General features: G+C 40.7%; 1 long non-coding RNA gene across 1 annotated transcript; it reads left to right on the top strand.

Moving 5' to 3' along the window:
• The first annotated feature begins 326 nt into the window (after nucleotides 1-326).
• LOC142401658 (uncharacterized) lies at nucleotides 327-2,007 on the top strand. Its single transcript, XR_012773177.1, has 3 exons — nucleotides 327-1,062; nucleotides 1,575-1,721; nucleotides 1,934-2,007. It is a non-coding gene; the product is annotated as an uncharacterized LOC142401658 (long non-coding RNA).
• The last annotated feature ends 8,334 nt before the right edge of the window (nucleotides 2,008-10,341 follow it).

Genomic DNA, 10,341 nt, shown 5'->3' with positions numbered 1-10,341 from the left:
GAAGACAGTCACAGAAGATACAGCAATGGCTTCCAAACGACTTTACCATGCGAAATGTACTGTGCCAGGATGTGAAGATGAAGAGAAGAATATGTTTCCGCTTCCACCCTCTGTCCCTTTGAAAACGGAATGGCTAATTTCATTTACACGGGACAGGTGCCCATGCATGTTCCAAAGAGCGTCAGTGTTTGCGCGACACATTTCAGAGGAATGCTTCCACAACTTGGGACAGTACAGGGCAGGTTTTGCCCTACACCTGAAGTTGAAGCCTGGATCAGTGCCAAGCCTTGCGGTCCATCAGCTACCCACACCGATCAAGTAAGTCATAATTATTTGGAGCCGCTAGCACTTCATGGGTGACAGCAGCTAACTAGCCAACATTAGCTGTGGAGGTATTTATCCATGAAACCTACACTGCGCTACAAAACCAATACTCTGTTAAACTGGTTAGATTTGGAAAATTGGTTGTAAAACAAGACATTTGTCTTTTGACCAAGTATCTTACGTGTAGGGGACTACATACAGCATGAATACTAAGGTAAGCAAGTCTAGTTATGTTCTGCGGCTAAATACGTCTGTTACACGGAAAATGACGCCCGACGATAACAATTCATATTTTGTAAGCCTTTCTTTAGATTGGTGACTTTATATTTTGTAAGCCTTTGTTACGGTTTGGTGACTTTTTTTTTTGACATCGAGTCGTTTCTGCGTCTTTCGTGTGTGATATGCGATCGGGTGTTGTGGCTAGGTGAAGGATGTTTAGCAAACGTTTGCTGACTTCCCTCGAACATACACCATTATGTATCTGTCAATTCGAACACAGTTTTGACTTCAAATCTGTCGTGACACGTCAGATTATCACGAGTGTAATGCTCGGCTTTCGAACCATGAGATGTGTGCTCTCTGTCTGCATCAGGTTCACTCTTCACTGGCCAGCACATCAAGTGCTCACGTCCAGACATCCCGGACCAGGGATGCTGCCTGCCAGACTGACCCCATTGTCAATAGGACTGCAGCCACACCGAAGAATGTTGTCTTTCTCTATATTGGAATGCTTTGCAGGTGAGATGTTTTACCTTGTAGTTGTTGAAAGTTTTTGTTGTCTGAAATGTCATTATTGAGCCGGGTTTCTCCAGCACTATAAGGCACGAAACACCTAGACCAGGTCCCCTGAAAAGATTGTCTTGTGAATGTAATTTATATTTGATTTACCAAAAAATGTATACTTTTAGGGGGTTTTCAGATCATAGTTCCTATGAAACTTCACAATATATGAAAAGCTTTTTCCAAAATGTTTTATACCTACTTTCAAAAATATTGTTTTATTTGTTACTACCATTAAAAGCAGCATTTAAATGTTTCAAATGCTATCTCAGCTGATATCACTTTCCTGATGCTTGAAATCAGATTTTTAAAAAAAAGTAATGAGAACAGCTTCTATAGCATTTTGGAAAAGAGCTTTTCAAATGCTTTCCCATGATGATGCATGTGTCTCTACCAGCTAACCCCCACCACCATGACAAATGAAAATTCTGTGAGAAACACCGTTTACACATGGTTTCTTGTACTTTCAGACTGTACTTGGCAGCGATCCACTTTAATGAAAATGCAAACCGACCACAGGCCCAGACAGCAGACGGTGTACCTCTCTTCAAAATCTCCTTTCCCAAATCCAAGAAGGGAGAGTGCAGTCAAACGTCAAAAGACTAAGCCAACCTTTGGTAAGACCTCAAAAGTTCAAGAATTCAAGTCCAACTACTTTTGCCTTTATCAAATTTACTGAGGTTAATTCCAACAAATAGGAATACAAAAAATGTGAGAAATAGAAATCTAAACAAACATAAATATATATATAGAACAAATATAAATATATAAATAAACATTGAAATGTACAAATGACTAACTGAAATATACAAATGTTGAGCGTGTACAGTGTGTATGAATGTTCTGTGTGAAAAGGGAATGTGGATGTCCTGATGGACCTAATTTTTCACACGCGAGGCAGTCTAAACCTGGTGCAGTGTCCTTCATCATCGGGGTACTCGGCACGGATACGCAGGACCACACAGGCAGGAATGACCGCTCTGATCCGGCGACCCAAAAAGCCCCAGCACCACGCCACAAACTGCCTGTAGGCCAAATGCCTGAAGCGCCTGGAAGAACAGATAGAAAAAAACGACACTTGCAGAGAATGTTGTTGTTCTTCTGTTATTGCTATGTTGTACATATTTACATATTCCTAAGGATTATTCTTGATTGTGTTTTAATAATGTCTTGTAAATAAATCTACAAACACTCTTCATACTGTCTGCATAGTTGAATTATCAGGCTCTGTTGGGTGGGTGTACTGTAAACTCTTATGTATGTGGCTATGAGTGATTATTTTACAGCGCTTACCGATGCGTTCTTCTCAGGCGTAAACTGCCAAACAGGTAGATCCAAATGTTTACAGTGTTACCTGAGGGATCTCCATGCAGCATCTATTCTCCCTTTCTGTGGGCATTATCTCGCAAATTCCACATTGACACCTATTATTTTAAAAAAAAAAGGCAGTGTAATGATATTCTGTTTTCAGGTAATGCCGGCAAATATAACAATGAAACATCTTTAGTGGCAAGTAAATGAGTTAACAGGTGAGCATGGAGAATAATTACATGCTGGTCAGAATACTATCATGTTTTTTGCATGCCATAGGCTACTGTATAACTACATGGGCAACGCACAGCTGGCTGTTCCCAGTGAAGACGGGCTATTAAAAAGGTGTACACAGAAATATGTGGCATAAGTTTCATTCCGTGTAGTTACACTTTGGATCCAGCACTTGGTCAGGATATGATGAGGTATGCTTTTTTTTTTTTTTTGTATATTACAGCATGTAAACCTTTTTGTCTATAAAACTTGGTTATAAATCGCTCCCCTTATGTCAACACTGGGTGGAGAATCATTTGCATGTTGGCAATGTGTACTATGGGAAATACTTTGGCAGTGTTACTGTTGTACAATGCAAGGCGACATTGAGAAAGTTACTTGGTGTAGAGACTGGAGATGCCAGCAGCCATACTCACTAATGTTAGCACTGCAAACACGTGCCCACATTGCAAAATAAGTTGGGAACTTATACGTTTTGTAAGCAAAAATAACATTTTAGGTAGTCCTGATGTAGTGACTAATTTCTGCTCTAATTAGGCTACCGTAGGCTAAGCCACTGCTAGTATCTGCGCACCTCAGTGGTTCGGACCGACCCAACTATAAACGTTTCCAGACATAACATTTCAAACTCACCATTCTGAGACGTTTTACTGAAGGCGCTGCTGATCTGCAGTTTGTTGCTGAACTGCCTGCGCCTCGCTTCAGGGTCCGATTCCGGGTCGAAGGCGAAAGGTACGATGGTTTGCTCACCTGCCATTTCTATTTTTTTTTCCTACTAGCAGGCAGCTAACATGCGCGGAGCCAAAACAGAGAATCAGACACGCCCCCATTCAGCCATGACACACCCCTCGCGCTCCTCCTTGCTTCTCATTAGGAAAACAGGGCACTGGAGAGAGCGCTGAAATGCTGCTTTCTTCTAAGAGGCCAAATCTGCGTTTTTCGGGTGAATTTTGAGAACGCCTGGGGGTATAACATCCTGAAGCCTCCGAAAGCCCATTTAAAGCGCCACTACTATACCATGCCATGGGAACTTTAAAAAAATCCGGGTTACTGTAATTTTGAATTTTTGTCGTAAAGTGGGTGTTACTGACGTCATCGTCGTGCTACTGCCACAGACAGCCCACAGACAAACACACACAGACAAAAAAAAAAAAAAAGGTGAGCAGAAAACCTCTTATATATGAATATATGTGAAATTTCTGCACATTGGACAAGCTTAATTAAGTTGTCTGAATTAAGATGTCCTCTGATCAGTAAAAATCAAAGTATGAATTTACTGTTTGTTTGTTATATTGAAAGAAACCCTGTGAGAGGTTGTCTTCTAAATTGTTATCCTCATGGGAAGAGTCTGTAAAATTGTCCGCGTCGGTGGTTCATAAGAAGGACGCGGCATAAGGACGCAGGACTAGTTTTTTTTTATGTTTCATGAAACTGTGGGGTGGGTCGCCATTTGAAGATATTTTACTCTGATAGTACACAGATCTCAAGTGGTTTTGCATATTGGGGTTTGGAATAGAAAAAGGTTGAAGTAAGATAGGGTGTTTCAGAAATTGGTGAATTAAAACGAGTGTGTGGACTGGGAAAAGACCCCCAGCGATCAAGCGCACAGGAGTTTTAGACCCTGTGTAGAAGCTTCTTGAAACAAGTCCTACCATTCGGGCAGAGTACAAGAACTACATATGATAATGGATGTTTAGTTTTATACTAGAGCAATTTTTATTACCTCATCTAGTTATTTTAACATGAATATGATTAGGAGAGATACCAAAGTACTTAGATAAACTGAAAACAGCTTTTCAATGCAAGAATCACAGTGAAGAGATAAGAAGGAATAAAATGTCCAAAATACATCCAGGAAGGACACAATGTTTAAAACAAGACATTCATACAAGTTGTTGAAAACTGTCGGAACAAAAAGTTCTACAAATTGAGACTTTATGATTTCCACCTGAAGCAGGACTGAGATCAGACAGTCAGACTATATGACATAGATTAAACAATCAGGATTTAACAGCAAGGCCAGACAGTCAGATGTCAGACAGCCAGTTATCATCTTAAAGCAGTAAAAGTTAGCCTTTATTGTTTTAGAGATCATATTAACATAACTTCAAAAATTTAGCTGATCTAAATAGTTCTCCTCTGCCTCTTTTCACCAATTCTGAGTTAATAGTTATCAATATTCATATATCATTTAACTATTTAACTAAATCATTTAACTATTTCACTGCAGCAGATCTATGAAACAATTAAAATGCTCTCTTAACAAAGCAGCAAAGTGCTTTATAGAGAGGTTTAAAATAAGTTAGATTATTAGGATATTAACATAAACACAACAATAAAAGGCGCTACAGGAGTCAGATATCACCAATAGCTTTCTTAAAGAGGAAAACTACAGCTGCAGTGAGACTGATTCATAACAAGACAAGATAAGTTTTGTTTTTATGACGCATTTAAAAACAGCCACAGTGACCAGAGAGCCGTACAAGAGAAACAATATATCAACACGATTAGCAGTTTCTAACCCTGCAGATAAATGATAAGTGAATGAAACAGTATAGCATTGGATAGAATGGGTGAAATAGAAATAAAATGCTGTTTACAGTTAAAGAGATAAAACTCAACCATATTAACAAACTGAGAAAAGGAGTGAATTTTAGAACATTTAAAAAAAATAGAGGTCTGAGCCGCTCTCATTGGAAAAGGTAGATTAATCCGTTAATAAGAAAGGTTTTTGTGACCTCAGCCGGCGCCCTGTTAAACACCTACATCAACTCAAGAAGCAGATAAAACAAAGCAGTGAAACCCAAGGCCACATACAGACACACGCACACACATACTGGGAGGAAAAAGTCAGCAGCACAAGGCCACAACGCTCACCTCAAAGATAAAAAATAAAGGATGAATTAAGATCAACTAACAAATAAAATAAACCTATGTTGCTAATTCTAATCTGTATGGAAACATGTTATGGTATCACGTGATGTTGGAAACAGCTCTGATGTCACACTGTTGGTACCACATGAAGTGTTTCTGATTCAACTGGAGCAGAAAAACGAGATGCTGATCCTGAACTGTTTGTGGACGGCTCAGCATCACGAAACACAGCCACTGGTAAGAATTTAAGAAAATTTAGTAGCAAGTAACAAGTGAGAATTAAACTGATTATGCTGAAATTTTATCTTAACACTCTGAGCTGAATTAAGAGAGGACAGACAATATTTATCCTAAACAGGTAAATCAGTTAGTCTTTGAGAAGAAATGGCTGCTTTCTTGATGCTGTGCTGCTCCCAATATAAAATCTAACCACAAACATTTCTGTCCTGCAGCAGAGAGCAACACAGGAGGAGAAACTGCAATTAATTACTTCTCAAGTTTTCCCAACAAAATTCTCTGTGTGTCTTCTTTTGTCTTTGTTATGTGTTGTCTTGTGTTGTGTCTCTGTGGTGATGTGTTCTCTAAATGATTTGAAATTTTTTCCACAGCAAAAGGAAATTGATGGTACTGAATTCTGCAGTAATGCTGCACAGCATTGAGTTATATGAGCACACGAGGGGTTATATCAACTGGCCAGTTGTTTTGTTTTGGGTTATCTTATTTTATTTTATTTTATGTAATTTTATTTGGTTGTTTTGGTTTTGGTTTGGGGGACATAAGAAAAAAAAAAGATGAATTGGGCACTAGCATTGAACCTGTCAAGAAAGACATGTCCTGAGTATATAAAAAAACAAAAAAAACAGTACAAATTGCTCTGGTGTGCTGCACGATTTGTTCTCCTACTAAATATTAATCCACAGATTCAGAACCACTACAGGACTACAGGGGGCTCTGTCCGGGGGCTTCCTCTGGTGTCTTCTGGGGGGATGCATGGTTGTCCCTATGGTGGGCTTCCTGGGTTCTGTGCTCCTTGGGGGCTGTTGGTGGCCTGGGTCTGGGGGCCCTCTCGACCTGCTTCTGATTGCTGGGGGGGTGGGGACTGTGGCCCTATACACTGATATTTAAGCATGGTTATTATGTGGGACCATCTATGTGTATTGCATGTTCATGCACACACACACACACTCTCACAGACTCTCACACACACATTCATTAGCCCAGTAGCATGCTCACAAAGCAGTTGTTGTGCTGTCCTGTGGTTTAAGGTCATCTGTATCCACAGTTGTATTATATGTGATTGCTGCTGCTTGTGCTTTGTTGTTTGTTTGTTTGTGTGTTTGTTCTCTGCTTGTCTGCTTACAGGTGCTGCTGGTGCTTCTAAGGCTGGATTCCCCACAAAAGCCGTGAATTGTCTTCAGTTTTGTTTCTACAGGTGTAGCAGCTGGTTGTCTGTTTTTTCATTGTTTTTTATGTTTGTCTCTTCATGTTTCTGTTCTTTTTTTCTCTTCTTCGCTCTCCCTCTCTCTCTGTCCCCCGGTCCGGTTCGGCACTATTATCACATCATGTTAAATATTGTAACAAAAATAAATAAATAAAAATGAGTTGATGGGCATCAAGGGGGGCTTTACATTCATAAAGCTTCCCTTGGCATAGCAAATGTGTTTAGCATAAACGGTATTCAGATTACAATTCTGCTGCCATAATGCTGGACAGGACAAGGGGAAAAAAAAAAAAAAGAACCACTACAGGACTCACAGCCAAGCAACGGACAAGTTGTCCATCTGAAATTCTGGAAGGCCGTGCCCATCATGCCAAGATGATGGTTGAACAATCACACAATCTTCAACCACGGTCAACATAATACATCTGAATTCTCTCCTGAATTGTCCTAAAAACAGATAAGTTAGGGAGAAGGGATGGTAAAGATCCCTCAGGGAAGTGAAGTGCTGGTGACCTCTCCTTCCAAGATTAGGTCTGGATCAGAATGCTGAACTAATGTTCAGCCGAGGAGAACCGAGCACCAAGCAGTGACAGGATTGGACCAGAAGAGACCACACGACTCGTCACGTGGTCATCGTAAAAAATTGTATTTGTTCATCTTTTGAATTTCATGTAATCATTAAGCTAATTAATCATTTTTTAGGTATAAATCAACCAATCATTAGTATGACCATTGCCAGTGGTGTGACTCGGCTGTTTGGAGCAGGACCATAGACATTGAGGGGCACTTTACACGGAAACGAAAACGGGTTAAAAACGCAAAACCTTTTTGCGGATGCACTATATCGTTTAGATGGTAACGGCATTTTGGGGGCATGAAAACGCAAAAAAGTGAAACCGCCCTCCAGAGTGGAATTCTTGAAAACGCTCCACTGTCGCGCCACCGTGTAATGGGATGAAAATGCAAAACTGCGTTTCTCGTCACATAGAAATGACGTGACAAGCATAATAAAGCGCCAGAAAACCGTGGGAAACACATCAGTAGGCTATCAACATGTCCGTCCCTGCGGACTTTCAACTCGCCTTAGGCGCGGTAATTGACGTTCAAGAGTCATTTCATCAGATAACAGCAATGATGAGCGAGAGTAGTAAAGAACAGACCAAAAATATGAACTACGTTCTCGAAATTCTTGAAGTTCATAGAGAGAGCAGGCGACCTGGACAGCTGTGGGTGAGACCTGGGAGGACTTCTCAGTGGTGGGAGCCATCTGCCGTGTTTACTGCATCGATAAATATGAAACGTCACACACTTTTGCGTTTCCGTATGCACGCAGATTTTCACCCTAAAACGCTCGTCTAAATGCAGATTTAAAAGTGAAAACGAAACGCCACTTTTGCGTTTTGGTTTCAGATCGTTTCCGTGTAAAGGTAGCCTGAAAGGTAATGAGGTGGTCGGTCGCCAAGTGGAAATGGGGCCATAGGAGAATTTGTCCCGGTTCAGCCATCGGGTTTTCGCTCCTATTCGCTGCGAACGGTGGACGAGCCTGCTGGTAATGTTAATCGCCTTATGCACTGTTTGAGTTTCAAGATGTTAGAAATTTTTTTTTGTAGCTTCGTTATTTATTATTATGTGTTATGATGGTACTTATGGGTGAGCAGGGCCTTGACACTGCTCAAACCACATATAGTTTTCCACACAGAAGATGGGTTCGGGGCCACATACGCACAGAATAATATCAAGAAATATTTATACATGTAGTCCTTGCACACACGTAGAGGCGTGACACTTATAGTTTTTAAGAAATGTGCTCATTTGCAGAGTTATAATCAGTGAGTTTTGAAGGTCTTAACCCTCTCGGAAAGAGGTTCTGTTCCGAGCAAAATGATGGAATAATAGAAAAGGTTTTTGCTAAGGCATTAGAATTGTTTTATTATATTTATTATTTCCACATGCCTGTGCAATGAAGACTTGCTTGCTGCTGATAAAACGCAATGAAGAACAGCTTACACATAGACACTTACGTAATGATGACAAAAAATCTCCTCTCTGGTTGTGCTACACCTTAAAGTGGCTGCGGACTTGCAGTTTGGGGCCCTGCTAGGTTGGCTGCCGCTAACAGGGGTGACACAATTCAGAATATGACACTCCGACCTCATTTTAAGGTTGACATGATGAAATCATGCCAAGAGGGGGAATGTTATAAATTGACTTTATTCTTAGACTTTATGTAGTCATATTCTGTAGTTCACTAAATTATCTATGTTCCTAGTTTGTACGTGTACACTCTGCTCATACAAATGCAATGTATGTCCAAGACTTTAAGATGACGTAGCGGGATAAAATAACTGGGTAGGATAAAGGCTCTAGCATGGTTGCCGCGTCTGCTAGCGCGAGCGGTGTTGATGACGTCACGATTTCGTGCCCGCCATGTATAGTGGCGCAAGTCGATGCGCCAGTAGTTGCAATTTTCTCTGTCACAGAGGTGGCGCTGCTACGTTAAGGTTACTGCTACTCTACAACCACGAAAGTGGAGAAGAAAACAATGCCGCTGTCAAGAGCAGGAATACTGTAATTAATGAGACGTGGGAAGAGGAAGCAAGCACGGTAGTGCCCTGCATGCAAAAAGAAACAAAACAAAACAAAAGAACAAAGGTTTGTGTTTTGGGACTTTGTAGAGAAGACAATGGGAGCACCTGACCTCTTTGATAAAGTAGCCCTGAAAGGTGACATCTTTGCTTGTTGTGTGTGGAATGGACATTGGGACGATGTTGGCAAGTCTCTGTGACTCATGGATGACTGCGTCAGTGTACGGTAGGTTCTTTCTGTCCTCTATTCGAACCTGATGACTTCCAACCACCGTGCTAAGCTCCTCCACAACCCAATCTGGATAAAAATACAATTTAGACCTAATGAGCTATGATGCTGCTGTAGCAACAGTTTAATGTTTTTATTATTTGAATGCATCTGGTACCTTGAATATGAGGATACTTGGCCATGTAAAGAAGACACCACTTCAAAGTAATTCCTGTGGTATCAGTTCCAGCTGCAAACAAATTTGTCACACTGTAGAGCAGGTTATCATCATGGTAGTGTGAATTATGGATTTCATTTTCCTGGTATAACAAAAAGTAAAGAGAGAATATATTTATTGATCAGTATTCACGGCCTGGGATTAGACTCACTGCAGTGTTGCTCACCTCCAGATTTTGCTTATGGATCAAAAATGCATCCACAAAGCATCTGCACATCTCAGGGTCCAGAGTCTCCTTCAGATCTGCTATAATCTTCCTTGTGTCTGTCTTCCCGACTTCCACATTCCTAATCACATCCCTCCAGTTTTTAAGGCAAGGGCCCAACCAAGGAAACAAGTTATACAT

The sequence above is a fragment of the Odontesthes bonariensis genome, chromosome 16 (assembly GCF_027942865.1).
Source record: "Odontesthes bonariensis isolate fOdoBon6 chromosome 16, fOdoBon6.hap1, whole genome shotgun sequence".
NCBI lineage: Eukaryota > Metazoa > Chordata > Actinopteri > Atheriniformes > Atherinopsidae > Odontesthes > Odontesthes bonariensis.
The sequence above is the reverse complement of the archived record's forward strand: the minus strand, read 5'-3'. Positions and strand labels throughout refer to the sequence as shown.